This window comes from Anser cygnoides, chromosome 4 (assembly GCF_040182565.1).
Source record: "Anser cygnoides isolate HZ-2024a breed goose chromosome 4, Taihu_goose_T2T_genome, whole genome shotgun sequence".
Lineage (NCBI taxonomy): Eukaryota > Metazoa > Chordata > Aves > Anseriformes > Anatidae > Anser > Anser cygnoides.
Window position 1 is genome coordinate 1 of NC_089876.1, and position 13028 is coordinate 13028.

A 13028-nucleotide genomic window follows, 5' to 3' on the forward strand; every position below is an offset into this window, starting at 1 on the left:
CCATGACACCTGCAAAGCAAGATGGATACCCTTCGCAGTCACCTTGCGCAACTTGGCCATTCTGCTCCAACCCCACTCACGACCAGCCTGCCCTTCTCGTGCTGCTCTTCAGAGTGCAGCTTGGCCCCTCTGGGTCTGTGCAAGGCACCTGCGAAAGAAAAAAAAGCATAGGCCGCGGCAGCATCCAAAGCCGCAGCACAGCTAGGACAGGTACTCTCACCTGCTCCCTTACTCTGCCCCCTCACCTGCCCTCGAGGCAGATGCTTCCATCTGCTCTCTTAAGCCAGCTACAACACCTCTGGAATATAAACAGGACTTTAACTGTATTTTGTGTAGTTAAGTAACTGCAGTGACAACCGCACCCCTAAAATAACTGCTACATCTGTTCATCGCTCACCTTGCCAAAACCAGCTCTGGTCGTGAAGTCCCAGGTTGTACGCTGTGTTTCAGCTTTAACAAATGAAAACAGTCAGAAGATAATCATTCAGATGCCAGCATTAGCACCCATCCCTCAACAACACAAGGGACCCCATGGCTAATTTTATCATTTCAAAACAGCAGCCCCCTTGCCTCAGCACCTGGAAAGTAGATCAAGCCAGTCACCGGGTTGCCTACCGAGTCCTTGACAGTTCCAAAAGGAGCTCTTTCCTGTGACCTGTTCCTCCTAAGGTTTACCCCTCCTACTGGGGAGGGGAACGAAATACAAACAAAAAATCAAAACCCCACATCTGCGAGCTTTCAAGATTCAATGACAGACCTCTCCTCTAGCACTACTCAAGCACTATGCAAACAGCTGCTCGCAAGCAGCTCAAGTCTCCCCCTCCACATTTGCCAAACACCACGGAGATGACTCTGTGCCAGCTGCCCTTCAGTACGTGCCCAGAGGCAGACCGGATGTCTTTGCCAAAACAGTCCGGACAATGTATTAGTACACCGCCATGTTAGTTACCATCACTAACTGCCAGGCAGGACAGTTCCAGGCCAAAAACATAGGCACGCTACAAACATTACGAACAAAACACAGAACACAAGGCGCAAAAAAAGGACTCCCAGAGGGAAGCCCTACAGCGACAGCTAGTCAGAACAGGTGCCCTGCAGCAGACCCAAGGAGAGACTCAAATGTCACTACATGCGACTGGAAGCAACTGCCAGAACTGGGATGATGGAGGCATAAAAAGCCTGCCTTCAAGACAAGAGACCAGAAGGATGGGGAGTGCAAACCCCAGAAGAAATCTCTTAGGAAATGAATTCCCAAGACAGAGCTCCTGATGCGACCCAGATGACTTCTGCAAGAGTGAGTATGGAAACAGATGCCATCTGAAACCGAATATGATGCACAAGACCTGAAACACATCCGAGCTTTAAGCTGCGACTGCAATACAAGAAGTGCTCGGATCAGACCCATGATGACAAAACAAGCTTTTAGGACCTTTGGTACGGCTAACAAGTTGCCTTTCTAGTCTGTCCAGTGCAAAAAGCAATGAGGATATCAAGACCTGAGGAGCACGTAACATGATGATCGCATCAAGAAACATTTGATACAAAGACCCGAGGAGTGCATGACACAGAACACACCCTGCAGAAGCAGCACTACAAGACAAATAAACAGATGGGAACTGTCCTGCCTGGCACATACACTCACACTACAAAATAACCCCTGCTCCTTCTATTAGCCTGGTGACCCAGCCTCAAGCAGCCTGAAGGTGACGCAGCCTCAACCACCCTCACAGTGGCACCAAGTATATTCAGCCGGCTGGCTCCATGCTGCTCCGGCTCCCAGCTCCCATCAGCCACACCACATATGCAAATACCAGGTGCCCCTCAACTTAGCTCTCAGATTGCTGGATGGTAAATTCCCTCCACCTCAAGAAATGCACAGACACTGAGAGACATCTTAGTCCATGGCCAGGCTCATCATCATCTGCAAAAACAGCGTACCAGCATTCACTAGCACACCGGCCCTGATGCCCACCTCCTCCACAATACTGACTACCGCTGAAGCAACATACGGTTGTGCTCACCCGTTCCTCTCTGAGTCCAAGCTCCAACAGTACAGCCAGTATCACCCACACCACCTGGGAAAACAAAGGGATAAAATGATCGTTGTGTTCTCAAGTAATCACCCACCACACTGCTCCTCTATCCCACCCAGCCTCACCTCAGACCCTCAGCAGATTCTGAGGAAGGCCTGCTGCAGCACCTGCTAAACCAGGGGAAACACTTCAAGGACTTGCCTTAGGGGGACCTTGCTTAGGGACACTGACTGGGCTGACGACCCTCTCGCCTTTCCTCAGCACTCCACAATGTGGGGATTCACCTCTCCAAGGCTGCAGGAAGCACCCACAAAAGAAAAAAAAGAAAAGGCAGATCCTCAGGCACCTCACAGGCACAGCCCACCTGCTGCAATACCTCTCTTTCTCTAGCTCTTTTTCTTCAGCTGCTCACATGCTCCAACTCGGCCGGGCCGGCACCACGGACTGGTGGTGCTTTCCACACTGCTGGAAAGCAGGCTTTATCCTCAAGGCACGTGCAGGCTAGATGAGATGGGGCTCCAGGCACCTCTTCACCTGTGGAAACACACTGCCATCAGACACCGCCATGCCAGACAAACTTTTCCTGTTAAAACACCCTTCTCAGATGCCCTGCGGCATTCCAGTGACCTGCTTTGCTCCGATTCTAAAGACTGATGTCACAGCCCACCTTGCCTGTGGCACCTGATCAACAGAAGAGAAAGCAACCGCAGCGCTTGGAAACCATCCCTGCACGTACTGCTCCTTGTCACTCTCCGGCCTCATCTCAAATCCTCAGCCACTTCTGTGGAGAGCCTGCCATGGCACCTGCAAAGCAAGACAGAGACCTTTCATAGTCACCTCGTGCTACTTGGCCATTCCGCTCCAACCCAGCTCATGACCAGCCCCCCTACTTAAGCAGCTCTTCAGAATGCAGTTTGCTCCTTTGAGCCTGTGCGAGACACCTGTGAAAGAGGAAGAAAAGCATAGGCTAAGGCAGCATCCAAAGCCGCAGCACAGCTAGGACAGTTACTCTCATCTGCTGCCTTACCTCTACCCGCTTACCTACCCCAAGGCAGATGCTTCCATCTACCCTCTTAAGCCAGCTACAACACCTCTAAAACAGAAAAGAGGGGTCACTTAGAGTGACAGTGACAACCACAACCCAACTATAACTGCTCCGTCTGTTCATCGCTCACCTTGCCAGAGGCAGCTCTGGGTGTGACGTCCCAGGTTGTACGCTGTGTTTCAGCTTTAACAAATGAAAACATAGAAGGTAATCATTCAGCTGCCAGCATTAGCACCCATCCCTCAACAACACAAGGGACCCCATGGCTAATTTTATCATTTCAAAACAGCAGCCCCCTTGCCTCAGCACCTGGAAAGTAGATCAAGCCAGTCACCGGGTTGCCTACCGAGTCCTTGACAGTTCCAAAAGGAGCTCTTTCCTGTGACCTGTTCCTCCTAAGGTTTACCCCTCCTACTGGGGAGGGGAACGAAATACAAACAAAAAATCAAAACCCCACATCTGCGAGCTTTCAAGATTCAATGACAGACCTCTCCTCTAGCACTACTCAAGCACTATGCAAACAGCTGCTCGCAAGCAGCTCAGGTCTCCCCCTCCACATTTGCCAAACACCACGGAGATGACTCTGTGCCAGCTGCCCTTCAGTACGTGCCCAGAGGCAGACCGGATGTCTTTGCCAAAACAGTCCGGACAATGTATTAGTACACCGCCACGTTAGCTACCATCACTAACTGCCAGGCAGGACAGTTCCAGGCCAAAAACATAGGCACGCTACAAACATTACGAACAAAACACAGAACACAAGGCGCAAAAAAAGGACTCCCAGAGGGAAGCCCTACAGCGACAGCAAGTCAGAACAGGTGCCCTGCAGCAGACCCAAGGAGAGACTCAAATGTCACGACATGCGACTGGAAGCAACTGCCAGAACTGGGATGATGGAGGCATAAAAAGCCTGCCTTCAAGGCAAGAGACCAGAAGGATGGGGAGTGCAAACCCCAGAAGAAAAATGCTTCGGAAATGAACTCCCAAGACAGAGCTCCTGATGAAGCCCACATGACTTCCGCAACAGCGAGGATGGAAACAGATGCCATCTGAAATCGAATATGATGCACAAGACCTGAAACACATCTGCGCTTCAGGCTGCGACTGCAAGACAAGACGTGCTCAGATCAGCCCTACGATGATGAAACAAGCATTTAGGACCTTTGGTGTGGCTAACAAGTTGCCCATCTAATCTGTCCAGTGGAAAAAGGCAATGAGGATATCAAGACCTGAGGAGCGCGTAACATATGATGATCGCATCAAGAAACATTTGATACAAAAAAATTACACGCACAGAAGAAATGATCTCTTTAAGCTCCCACTGCAAGACAAGAAATGCTCAGCTTCCGATTGAGCATCAGCATTATTCCAGTGAGGTCAAGTGTTCAACACCCTCAGGACGGCTGCCCCAGGGCCTGCCAAGCACCAGGAGCAACAGCACAGCACAGACAACACAGAACACAGACACCAAGCTGGAACTGCCCTGCCTGGCACGTGCTCAAGCCCTACCTGACAGAATCCCACGCCCCCACACACTGTCTGACCGTGATCAATCCTAAAAGGCCCCATCCACAGCAATGACTTAAAAGCACAGACCCTCGCCCTATGTGTGCATTCAAAACCCGAAAGCAAACATAGCACTTGCACCCCAACTTAGCTTGGAATGACAGGAGGCAGGTTCCATCCTCATCAAGGAACACGAAGGCTAGCCAGGACATTGCTTCCGGCACGAGGCTCCTCTTCACCTGCAGAAATAAAGTGCCATCGGGCACTGGCACACCAGCCAAACTTCTTCCAGTGAAACACCCACCTCAAAAACAAAACAGTAGTCCACTGACCTGCTCTGCTACTGAAGTCAGATAGACCAACTCCAGACAACTGCCCGCCTTCCCCTGCCAACCACCCCCAAACACACAGTATTTGCCCCTGGACTTAATTCTCAGGGGTCACAATCCATCCTCAAGGTGGACCACAGAGGCCAACTAGGATGTTCCCACTATCTTCTTCGTCCCCGGAAAAGAGGAGTCACCCAGAGGTGGGACCAATAGACTACCAAACCAAAACCAATGCCCTTTTTCCAACTTTTCTCCACTCACCTTCCCGATCCAGGCTTAGCGCTTCCATTTACTGTGCTGAGCCAAGGTCACGTAGCTTAGACCAAGGAGAAAAAACAAACAAAAATGACAATCCACAAAACAGTCTATACCCACTCCTCTTCTTTCCTCCCCTACCCCAACAGCCAAGAAGCCCCAGACCCATGTTCCCCAACCCAGTACCACCGCTTTGCTCACCTAACATCCCAAGGAGATGCATCACGCTCCCAGCTCCTCTTGTGCTCCGAGCATCTCCAGCATTTCAGGAACTGGAACCGCTGACACCTGGCGCGCCTCAGGAACGTGGCAGGAGATGTACTCTGCTCTTTCAAGGTGCTTCCAAAGCCTGCATAACAGGCAAAGCAGACTAACACAATCCACTGACCAACTCAGGGCCCACACTGCCGTCCACTCACCCTCGTGCCTCATTCAAGTGTCCGGGCCCATGCCCTGGGATACAAGAAACAAAAAGAGAAGGTCATATCCGTGATGGACACACAAACAGTACAGCTCCTTGCAGAGGACTCAAACACAGAGACGAGAGCCAGAAAAAAAAAAACACACCCTCAGGTCCACAAATGCCAAAAGGCCATGAATGCACAGCAGCCCCAACAGGGGTAATCACAGACTTATCCTTTACAGATGAGAACGGTGACCCTGCTCAGTCTCTCCGTAATACTGCACTTATGCGGTCAAGCCCCTTCGGATGCGTACTGAAGCTCCTTGTGAAGCCTCTGGACAGTTATGCAAATGACTTGATATACCTAGAGATTAAAAGATAACTCAAAAAAAAAGGAACCGTACCCCACCATTTCCCAAAAACAAGTTAGCCAGCAACACCTCCTAAGCACACCTCTATTACGTGAATTCCAAGCACTTAAAAACTAGAAGGCTGCAACATCTAAAGACTCTACAGCCACACAAACCACAGGCAAAAGCTCCAAAAATATAACAAACTGTCCCTAACCCTGAAAAAGACTACCCCTTACACGCCTACTGCTACTCTTTTCAGATGCATGCTTACACAGGGAGCTTCGATGATACTTATCTCCTAAACCCTGCTCCACCACTTTGCCACCAAGGTTATAACTTTGATAATATTTGCCTTAATTCAGCAAAAATCATAAGGGACCCAGAACCAAAAGCAAACACACAAAGTAGCACTGCCATCCTATCCGTAAATATGCTATAACAATTACTCACCTGAAGAAGAGCTGCATGCAATACAGGCACCTATTACTAGATTGGTTTACTCTAACAGATCCTACCAGTTGTTACCTCACAAAGATGGGCGTACCGGTCTCTACTTGGAAACGCATCAGTCCATAGACTCTTAACCACCTAAAGAAACCTGCAACTCACTGAAGGAAAAACAAAGCACTTACCCCAAAGTGCAGCCCAGGCATAATGAGCTCTCTGAAGGGATGCCTGTGACTCAATGACCACTAGGCCCTCCCTGGAACCCAAAGCCAATCACCTGGGAAAGGGGAGGGGCAAAGCACAAGTAGAAAGAGAAGCAGCAGCTGTGGTTTATTTATTTTTGCTTCAGCTTTGAATATTGAAAGCTTTTCTCCTCTACAACTCCTGTCTCAAGAACCAAACAGAATTAAAGTCACCTGCTTTGCTCCTATTCCAAAGACTATCACAACCCGCCTTGCCTGTGGCACCTGATAAGCACAAGAGAAAGCAACCACAGCAATAAAAGACACTGCACCCTCAGGACAGTTACTCTCATCCCCTCCTTTACCTCAGCCGCTTACCTACCCCACATGGCAGATGCTTCCACCCGTTCTCTGAAGCCACCTAGAGCACCTCTAAAAGAGAAACTGGAATTTTACTCTATTTGATATAGTTAAAAAAACTGCAGTGACAACCGCAACCCAAAAATAACAGCTACCTCTGTTCGTCACGCACCAGAGTCACTCCAGAGGTAGCTCGGGTCGTGACGTCCTGTACTGCACACTGCGTTTCAGCCTGAACAAAGGAAAACACAGTCAGACGATAAACATTCAGCTGACAGCATTAGCACCCATCCCTCAACAACAGAAGTCACCCCATATTTAATGTTTTCGTTTCAAATAGCAGTCCACTTGCCTCTGTACCTGCAAGTTAGATCCAAGCTCAAAAGGAACGGCCACCATCACCCATGCCACCTGGGAACACAGAAGGACAAAATGACCACTGTGCTTGCAAGCGACCACCTGCCACACTGCTCCTCTGTCCCAGCCAGCCTCACCTCAGACCCTCAGAGGGAAACACCTGAACGTCTTCCCCTGTGGTGGTTTTACAGGGGTAGGCGACCGAGCTCCACCAAAACCGCTCTCTCACTCTCCCTCCTCAGAGAAGGACAGGGAGAAAATACAAGGAAAAAGGGCTCAAGGGTTGAGATAAGGACAAGGAGATTACACAGTAAATATCGTGATAGGCAAAACACACTCAGCATAGAAAGGTAGAAAGATTTATTGCTTATTACTACACAATGTAGAGAAACGAGAAACAAACGAAAGCAACCAAAAGCACCTTCCCCCCCAACCACCCTCTTCCACCTTCTCCCCCCCCAGCGGTACAGGTGATCGGTGTTTATGGTCAGTCTATAGCGCTTCTTTGCCGCCACTCCTTCTCGGACGCCCTCATCCCCTGTGCTGTGGGGTTCCTCCCACAGGATGCAGTCCTTGGTCAACTGATCTGGCATGGCCTTCCCACAGGCAGCAGCTCTTCCAGAACTGTTCCAGATGTAGGTCCATACCACGGGGTCCATCCCTCAGGAGCAAACTGCTCCAACCTGGGTCCCCCACGGGCAGCAGCTCCTGCCAGCTCACCTGCTCCTGCGTGGTCCCCTCTCCACGGTCTACAGGTCCGGCCCGGAATCTGCTCCGGCAAGGGTCTTCCACAGGCGGCAGCCTCCATCAGTGCAGGTCCACCTGCTCCACCGTGGCCTCCTCCACCAGCTGCAGCATGGAACCCTGCTCCACCGTGGTACTCCGTGGGCTGCAGGGGGACAGCCTGCTTCACCATGGTCCTCGCCACAGGCCGCAGGGGACTTCTGCTCCGGCACCTGGAGTACCTCTCCCCCTCCTTCTTCACTGACCTTGGCGCCTGCAAGGCTGTTCCTCACTCCTCTTGCTCTCCCAGCTGCTGCATGGACCAGCGTGGTTTTTTTTTTTTTTTCCCTGTCTTAAATATGCTCTCACAGACGCGCAAACAACATCACTTATTGGCTCCGCTCAGCAGCGGGGCCCTTACCTAACATGGGGCAGCTTCTAGATTCTTCGCACAGAAGCCACCCCTAGAGCTCCCTGCTACCAAAACCTTGCCACATAAACCCCCCACGTCCCTTCACTTCGGTTAAGGGACGACCAGGCTGACAACACGCTCGCCTTCCCTCACTGCTCCGTGACACGGGGATTTCCCTGTCCAAGACTGCACCAAGCACCTGCAGGGACGAGAGAAAAGCACACCCTGAGGCACCTCACAGCCACAGCGTACCTGCTGCAATACCTCTCTTCCTAGTTGCTTTACTTCACCTGCTCGTTAGCTCGATCTAAGATAAATGTGCCCGGGCGGCGCCGCGCCAAAATGTGCCCGGGCGGCGCCGCGCCAAAATGTGCCCGGGCGGCGCCGCGCCAAAATGTGCCCGGGCGGCGCCGCGCCAAAATGTGCCCGGGCGGCGCCGCGCCAAAATGTGCCCGGGCGGCGCCGCGCCAAAATGTGCCCGGGCGGCGCCGCGCCAAAATGTGCCCGGGCGGCGCCGCGCCAAAATGTGCCCGGGCGGCGCCGCGCCAAAATGTGCCCGGGCGGCGCCGCGCCAAAATGTGCCCGGGCGGCGCCGCGCCAAAATGTGCCCGGGCGGCGCCGCGCCAAAATGTGCCCGGGCGGCGCCGCGCCAAAATGTGCCCGGGCGGCGCCGCGCCAAAATGTGCCCGGGCGGCGCCGCGCCAAAATGTGCCCGGGCGGCGCCGCGCCAAAATGTGCCCGGGCGGCGCCGCGCCAAAATGTGCCCGGGCGGCGCCGCGCCAAAATGTGCCCGGGCGGCGCCGCGCCAAAATGTGCCCGGGCGGCGCCGCGCCAAAATGTGCCCGGGCGGCGCCGCGCCAAAATGTGCCCGGGCGGCGCCGCGCCAAAATGTGCCCGGGCGGCGCCGCGCCAAAATGTGCCCGGGCGGCGCCGCGCCAAAATGTGCCCGGGCGGCGCCGCGCCAAAATGTGCCCGGGCGGCGCCGCGCCAAAATGTGCCCGGGCGGCGCCGCGCCAAAATGTGCCCGGGCGGCGCCGCGCCAAAATGTGCCCGGGCGGCGCCGCGCCAAAATGTGCCCGGGCGGCGCCGCGCCAAAATGTGCCCGGGCGGCGCCGCGCCAAAATGTGCCCGGGCGGCGCCGCGCCAAAATGTGCCCGGGCGGCGCCGCGCCAAAATGTGCCCGGGCGGCGCCGCGCCAAAATGTGCCCGGGCGGCGCCGCGCCAAAATGTGCCCGGGCGGCGCCGCGCCAAAATGTGCCCGGGCGGCGCCGCGCCAAAATGTGCCCGGGCGGCGCCGCGCCAAAATGTGCCCGGGCGGCGCCGCGCCAAAATGTGCCCGGGCGGCGCCGCGCCAAAATGTGCCCGGGCGGCGCCGCGCCAAAATGTGCCCGGGCGGCGCCGCGCCAAAATGTGCCCGGGCGGCGCCGCGCCAAAATGTGCCCGGGCGGCGCCGCGCCAAAATGTGCCCGGGCGGCGCCGCGCCAAAATGTGCCCGGGCGGCGCCGCGCCAAAATGTGCCCGGGCGGCGCCGCGCCAAAATGTGCCCGGGCGGCGCCGCGCCAAAATGTGCCCGGGCGGCGCCGCGCCAAAATGTGCCCGGGCGGCGCCGCGCCAAAATGTGCCCGGGCGGCGCCGATCACAGACCTACCCTTTACAGATGAAAAAGGTAACTTTGATACAACCCTGCTCAGTCTCTTGGTAATACTGCGCCTACGTGGTCAAGCCTCTTGTAGTGTGTAATCAAGCTCTTTTTAGTCCTCTGGAGAGTTACACAAGTGCCTTCATACGTCTAGAGATTCAAATATAACCCAAAAACACAAGTGGATCCCACCATCCCAAAAACAAGTGAGCCAGCAACCTCTGCTAAATATCCCTCTAGTAAGTGATTTCCAAGCACTTAAAATCTAAAAATCCATAGACTCCAACCTGCCCAAAGAACCCTGCAACTGACTGAAGGAAAAACAAAGCACTTACCCCAAAGAGCAGCCCAGGCACAATGAACTCTCTAATGGCATACCTGGGGCTCATATACCATTTGGCCCCGCCCAGCACCCAAACCCAATCACCTGGGAAAGGGGAGGTGGTAAAGCACAAGAAAGTAAAAAGAGCACAAGCAGCACAGCAGCTGTGGGGTTTTTTTTGGTGTTTTTTTTAGTTTTGTATTTTGTTTGTTTGTTTTTTGTTTTTCTTTTTTTTTTCTTTTAATCTGGTTTAGCTCAATAGCATGCAGACTGCAGACAAGAGAACTGGGGTTATTCTAGAGGCAACAATACCCATGCTTTTGCTGCAGCTTTGAATATTGAAAGGACAATATGACCAAGCAAGTAACTGAAATTTTTTCACCTAGAATTAGCTCAAACCTTTATTTATATAGAAAGAAAAATCTGGGAGCATAACAGATTACATGCCAAAAAAAAATCAATTCCATGTAATAACATCACTCGCAGGAAAAATCACGTACTTGAGTAGGCTATCTGAAAACCAAAAGGCTATGCTGATGGGTCAAAACACACTACAGGACAATGGAGCCTGGCCCTCTGCTGCACCAACTTAAAACTCATCCCTACACTCACCAAGGTGCAACCCCAGCCCAAACACAGACACACCATTTCAGCCTCAACACAGTTTTGGAAACTGCTGGAAAGCAGGCTTCAACCTCAGCGAGGCGTGCTCAGGCTACACGGGATGGGGCTTCAGGCACCGCTTCACCTACTGAAGAAGACCACCATCGGGAGCTGCCACGCCAGACGACCTTTTTCCTCTGAAACACCTTTCTCAGGAACCAAACAGCATTCCAGTGACCTGCTTCGCTCCTATTCTAAAGACTATCACAGCCCACCTTGCCTGTGGCACCTGATAAGCACAAGAGAAAGCAACCACAGCAATAAAAGACACTGCACCCTCAGGACAGTTACTCTCATCCCCTCCTTTACTCTATTTGATGTAGTAAAATAAGTGCAGCGACAACCGCACCCGAAAAATAACACCTACCTCTGTTCATCACTCACCAGAGTCACTCCAGAGGTAGCTCGGGTCGTGACGTCCTGTACTGCACACTGCGTTTCAGCCTGTACAAAGGAAAACACAGTCAGAAGATAAACATTCAGCTGACAGCATTAGCACCCATCCCTCAACAACAGAAGTCACCCCATATTTAATGTTTTCGTTTCAAATAGCAGTCCACTTGCCTCTGTACCTGCAAGTTAGATCCAAGCTCGAAAGGAACAGCCACCATCACCCATGCCACCTGGGACCACAGAAGGACAAAATGACCGCTGTGCTTGCAAGCGACCACCTGCCACTCTGCTCCTCTGTCCCAGCCAGCCTCACCTCAGACCCTCAGAGGGAAACACCTGAATGTCTTCCCTTCGCTTCAGATCAGGGATCACCAGGCTGATAAAACTCTCACCTTCCCTCATTGTTCTGTGACACGGGCATTTCCCTGTCCAAGACTGCACGAAGCCCCTACAGAGACGAGAGAAAAGCACACCCTGAGGCACCTCACAGCCACAGCGTACCTGCTGCAATACCTCTCTCTTCCCAGCTCCTTTACTTCAGCTGCTCACCAGCTCGAACTGAGATTCTTCGCTCACAGCGCCACGGCAAACTCTGCCCGGGCCACACAACACACACGGCACAAGCTACATTGTTTAATGTTATAAGCGAGACCACGCAATTTTCTGGTCTATCGAAGATAATTTATTTATTAAGTAAGCAGGTACAAGCAAAACAGCGCTGGGCGGCTGGGGAGTCTCCGCTCCATCACAGCACGCAACTTTCCCTTTTCAGTGTCGCCGTTTTATAGCATCCAAGTTCGGCTTGTCAGGACTTGTTGAATCTTCTGAAGCTGTGGAGTTCGTTCTGTTTCTTTCAATGATCATGCGTTGTGCTCGTGTTCAAGGGTAGTAAAGCAGCAAACAGTATTTCACAGAGTCTTTGTTTTACCAAGGACGTTTATCCAACACCCCCTCCCCACTATCTACTTGCTTAGTCTTCCCCCTCAACAAGGTCGTAAATTGCAAAACCTTGTCTTCTCAGCAGATTCTCTGAATTCTTTTTAAAGACAATGAACAAACACCTGCTAATTTATCACAATCCCTCCTTTTTCTTTTTCTAACATATTTTGTTCATTGATGAATTTTTGAAGCACTTGTTTGCTCAATATTAAAGTTGCTGCGTCATCCTCCTCCTGTTCAAGAGATTCATATTTCGCACACACAAGCATAAGTTGAGCTGCCTCTAATCGGTTTTTTACAATTGTGATTATTTGATTGAATATACGTGGTCCAAAAGTTAGTGTAAATATGAGCAGCAACAAAGGTCCTGCTATAGCTGATAGCAGTGTAGTGAGCCAAGGTGAGTAATTAAACCAGGATTCGTACCAGTTTCGGTGGGCTTCATTCTCCCTTTTTCGTTTTTCTAGCCCTTCTCTCAATTTAGTCATTGTATCCCTCACCACTCCAGTATGATCAGCATATACACAACACTCCTCTCGTAGGGCTGCACACAATGCTCCTTATTGTAGAAAAATCAGATCTAATCCCCTACGATTTTGTAGTACTACTTCAGATAAGGATCGCACAGATTTCTCTAAAGCTTATATAGATTGCTCGATACGGGCCA

General features: G+C 52.1%; 1 long non-coding RNA gene across 1 annotated transcript in view; it reads right to left on the bottom strand.

The window, feature by feature from the left end:
* Nucleotides 1–178: 178 nt before the first annotated feature.
* The window catches only part of LOC136790842 (uncharacterized), a 39640-nt gene continuing 26790 nt past the window's right edge, over nt 179–13028 (bottom strand). Inside the window, exons 14-25 of the long non-coding RNA XR_010831599.1 lie at nt 11414–11870; nt 7991–8604; nt 6557–7507; nt 5370–5935; nt 5175–5229; nt 3209–4823; nt 3079–3126; nt 2701–2974; nt 2446–2567; nt 2235–2327; nt 2022–2075; nt 179–1921 (exon numbers count right to left, since the gene is read on the bottom strand). This is a non-coding gene — a long non-coding RNA (uncharacterized lncRNA). The remainder of the gene's footprint in view (nt 1922–2021; nt 2076–2234; nt 2328–2445; nt 2568–2700; nt 2975–3078; nt 3127–3208; nt 4824–5174; nt 5230–5369; nt 5936–6556; nt 7508–7990; nt 8605–11413; nt 11871–13028) is intronic.